The 5,000-nt window shown below is 42.7% G+C and overlaps 1 protein-coding gene across 1 annotated transcript in view; it reads left to right on the forward strand.

Moving 5' to 3' along the window:
- The window catches only part of LOC135106803 (nephrin-like), a 75,148-nt gene that overhangs the window by 48,866 nt on the left and 21,282 nt on the right, over nucleotides 1-5,000 (forward strand). The window lies entirely within an intron of this gene.

Here is a 5,000-nt window from a genome sequence, read left to right on the forward strand (position 1 = left end):
ACACCAACCAGTAATGGTTGCTGTTGAATTATAATTATCCCCATTACCATACGAGTAAAACCCAACTACAGATTCTCTCGTGCTGATGGGCAATATTCCTTATAAAAGTGTTACATAGTCGTGTTATTGAAGTAAGTCTCAGCTATATACACTAACATCCACGACGATTTTTATCTACTATGTGAGAAGCTTGACATAACTTGAAAACCGATGAAATTACAAAACATCATGTGAAAATATTAATCTACTCTGTAGTTCATGGAGAAGAAGAAGAAGAAGTGTGTGTGTGTGTGTGTGTGTGTGTGTGTGTGTGTGTGTGTGTGTGTGTGTGTGTGTGTGTGTGTGTGTGTGTGTGTGTGTGTGTGTGTGTGTGTGTGTGTGTGTGTGTGTCAGAGAGAGAGAGAGAGAGAGAGAGAGAGAGAGAGAGAGAGAGAGAGAGAGAGAGAGAGAGAGAGAGAGAGAGGAGCCGCGCCACAACACCTCACACAACTACACCAAGGTGGCCGCTAGTGAAGTAAAAATAGTGTCAGCAAATTTAAGAGGTTTCCACACCAACGTCGGTGAACTCACGCATAATGTGATTATTAAAAACCGTGCTGACATTGTTTTTGTGTGTGAAACTTTCTTAGATGTTAATGTGCCAGTAAATTACACTCGTGTGTGCGGATATTCGGCCTGGCAAAGAAAGGACCGATCTACCCAAGGTGGAGGTGTGGCATTTTGTTACAAAGAAACGCTCAATGTTAAGGTCATTGAACCAGCCAAGCCTGTGCCCAAGGAGCTTGAATTACTAGTGTTAAAAGTCACAGACAGAAACGGGAAAGGTTTATTGTGTGTTGGGTGTTATCGCCCCCTGTCACAGGGAACTTTACTCATTGATTACCTAACAGTGAATATAGATGCAATGATGGTAGCAAATAAGTGTGAAAATGTGATAATTATTGGTGACTTAAACCAAAACACAGTGCGCAAAGCATTTAACACACTCATGGTTGTGCACGACTTGCACAACTATGTCACCTTTCCCATCCACCGCTCTGGATCATCCCTCGATCCAGTCGTGACTGAGCTTCCCTCCGATACCATACAGTGTTCTTCCCTAGACTTTGTAGGCACCTCGGACCATGTGGCAGTCCTCACAAGGATTAGTTTCAAGAGGCCGCGTGAGGAGTGCTACACTCGAACACTGTGGAGGTGGGAGAAGGCAAATTAGCAGGCTATGTGAGCCTCCCTCAAAACTACTGACTGGGATAATGTTATGTGGAGACACTGACCAGCAGGTGGGGCAGTTCACTGAGCTGCTTCACACCCTGCAGGACTGCTGGGTGCCCCACTCCACACACCAAACCAAGGCATCAGACCAACCCTGGTTTGGGCCAGAATGTCGAGCTGCCTCCGACGCAAAGTAGCATGCCTGGCTCGCCTTTAAGAGGCATCCCACAGCCTGGAACAGACAGCGACACAGGGAGGCAACCGACCACATGAGGGCTACTCAAGACTGGGCTTCTAACCAATGGGTGACAGATCTCAAGAGGAAGCTGCGGGGAGGCCAGGTGGGGTCCAAATGCTGGTGGAGTCTTGTTAAGGAGCAACAAGTTGTGTCTAGGGGGAACACCATTTCTCCCCTCCACCGGGATGATGGCACGATAGCACAGTCTGCCCGAGATAAAGCAAACCTCCTGGCCAAGCACTTCACTGATAAGATGTGCGTCTCCGACCGTAAAAGACCTCCACCCTCACTACCAAACATAGTGAGAGAAAAATTATCATTTGCCACAACGAGTGAAGTGGAAGTGAATGCAGTGCTTTCAAAACTTGACATGACAAAAGCAGTGGGTCCTGATAACGTTAGCCCACGCCTTCTTCGCCAGTATGCTGATGAGCTGGCTCGCCCACTCTCTACGATATTCAACCAGTGCTTACGGACCAGCAGGTGGCCAAGTATCTGGAAAGTGGCTAGTGTTGTGCCAGTACACAAGAAAAATGAAAAAAAACATTGGTTAAAAACTATTGTCCGGTGTCCCTGCTGCCAGTGCTCAGCAAGGTGCTCGAGTCCATAGTGGCCTCAAGAGTCACAGAGCACCTTGAGAAGCACCACCTACTGTGTGGCCGGCAGTTTGGGTTCAGGCCGGGCAATCGGCCGCTGACCTGCACCTGCTGCTCACCTCGGAGTGGAGTGCTGCTCTGGATGCAGGGAAGGCCACTGCAGTTGTTGCCCTTGACATCGAAGGGGCCTTTGACAAGGTGTGGCATGCAGGTCTCCTTGCAAAGCTTCGTGCAGCAGGTGTGGATGGGCCCCTTTTGTTGCTGTTTGGTGATTACTTGAGAGAGAGGAATCTCAAAGTGGTCATTGATGGCCAGGAGTCTGAACAGCATGCAGTAAGAGCAGGTGTTCCTCAGGGAAGCTGTCTCGGTCCCATGCTCTGGAACATCTACATAAACGACCTCTTGCACTTAATCCCCAGTATAAGAGCTTATGCTGATGACCTCACGCTGGCTCAGAGCTACAGCTCAGGGGAGGAGACTGCCACGGCCGACCACATGAACATCACCCTGAACTGCATTGTGTCGTGGGGCAGCAAGTGGCAAGTAAAATTTGCCCCAAACAAAACACAAATGTCAGTCATCTCAAGGTCGAGGACGCCCCTCCAACTCAGCTTTGAGGGGCAAGCTATACGGAGGCAAGACAAGATGGATGTACTGGGGGTCACATATGACTCCACACTGACCTTCAGGCACCACATAGCCAGGGAGGCGTTGGGTAAGCTGGCGTCACTCAGAAGGATGTCGTGGCTCCTTGACGACAAAGGCCTGGAGATCTTGTACAAGGCTCAAGTTCGTTCCTCTCTGGAGTACTTGTGCCTTGCTTGGGGAGGAGCGGCGAGCAGGCATCTTTCCCTCCTGGGCAGGGTACAGGCTCGGGCAGTGAGGCTCATGAAGGACAGTGGGGACAGAAACGAGCCAAAGCTTCACTCCCTTCAACGTCGCAGGGATGTAGCGGGCCTCGCTGTGATAACAAAATACAGCAACAGCGAATACCACATCTCCAAGCTCTCCGCCAGCCCCTGTGGTGGGCACAAGTGACCACCCGGGCTGTCACTTTAATGCCTGCTGAATTATTTCAGTGTCAATGCCGTACTTGGCACCATCAACGCCAGTACGTCCATCATTACGGTAAACTATGGAACACCTTAATTGCTGCACAGATAGACTTCAGTAAAATGAATTTGCAGCAATTCAAGGAATGTGTGAATGTCTGGTTGCCATAAACACCAGAGTAACAATTGTTAGTAACATTTTGAGTTAGGCTTTTAGATAGGAAACACTAAAAATTTTCCCTTTAGCCTGTAAAAGTGCTACATTATATGTAAAAATATTTTGTAACATACTCTTTAACTATGTATTGATTTGTGTAAAAAAAAAAAAAGAGAGAGAGAGAGAGAGAGAGAGAGAGAGAGAGAGAGAGAGAGAGAGAGAGAGAGAGAGAGAGAGAGAGAGAGAGAGAGAGAGAGAGAGAGAGAGAGAGAGAGAGAAGCGTCAAACTGAATATATATATATATATATATATATATATATATATATATATATATATATATATATATATATATATATATATATATATATATATATATATATATATATATATATATATATATATATATATATATATATATATATATATATATATATATATATATATATATATATATATATATATATATATATATATATATATATATATATATATATATATATATATATATATATATATATATATATTACGTTTCGGGATAATACGATTCCATCTTCTGACCTGTTGGAATAAAAAAAAAAAATGAAAAAAAAATAATAATAATAAAATCAATCAAAACGTTTCTCTTGAGCAGAGGGAGGAGGAGATTGACCTGCTGGCTTTACTGTGAGATGACACAAACCAGCACATGAACACAAATCCCATCTTCCCATGAAAGGCTCCTGTTTGGGGGGTTGGAAATGAAAGTACAAACTAAACTAGATGTTATAGACGCTGAATGCTATTGTAATTATTCAGCTCTCATATAATACCATTATTTTGAAGTTTTAGAGAATCTAAGCTGATTTTTAATGAAGAGGCCTTACTAAATACGGAACACAAGTATCCCGTACTGTATATTGCTGTAATTCTTTAAAAATGAAGGAAAGAGGAAAAAATGTTGTCTGGTACACTGCCTAACTTAGTCCCAATGCAATCTCATTCTTGTTTAGCGTAGGGACAATACAGAAAAACCATCTTTAGAAAATTGCTGACTTTTGTAAAAACTACAGTGGAGAGAAAATATAAAATATTCGTTAATTATTATCACAGGAAGTATAACGGGTAAGTGAAAAAGAAAACATTTTAAACGAAACTTCATGTTTCTGTTAAGAAGTATGGTAACAATTATGCTACCATACAAATTCCAATGGTTGCTTAAAATAACTTTTGTCATGGAATTCCATAATTAGTTGGTAAACGAACAAATTTATTCCCTGTATGCTTGCCGCATCTCTGAAAACTTACAGTTCAAAGGTAAAAATTCATCGATCAGATCAGGATAAACACACACACACACACACACACACACACACACACACACACACACACACACACACACACACACACACACACACACACACACACACACACACACACACACACACACACCTACAGTATTATTTCGTCTAACTTATTCATTGAAAACTAAACAGCCAGTGTTACGCAGTCAACAAAGACTTCCACATTGTTATCAATCTGATACGATGCGAAGAACAGGTCCACGACTTTATTGTTATTGTACATTTAATTTAATGTTACGAACTACCAGTGAGGAATATATAGATACCAACGCTCATCAGAAAGAAAATATATTCCCAAATGCTGCTATTCATCATATTAAAGTCATACCATTCACTTGAAATGTTAGATACTTAGATATAAGAAAGAAAAAGCATGTCATATCGCTACATGTTCACATTGTGTA

This window comes from Scylla paramamosain, chromosome 14 (assembly GCF_035594125.1).
Source record: "Scylla paramamosain isolate STU-SP2022 chromosome 14, ASM3559412v1, whole genome shotgun sequence".
NCBI classification, from domain to species: Eukaryota; Metazoa; Arthropoda; class Malacostraca; order Decapoda; family Portunidae; genus Scylla; species Scylla paramamosain.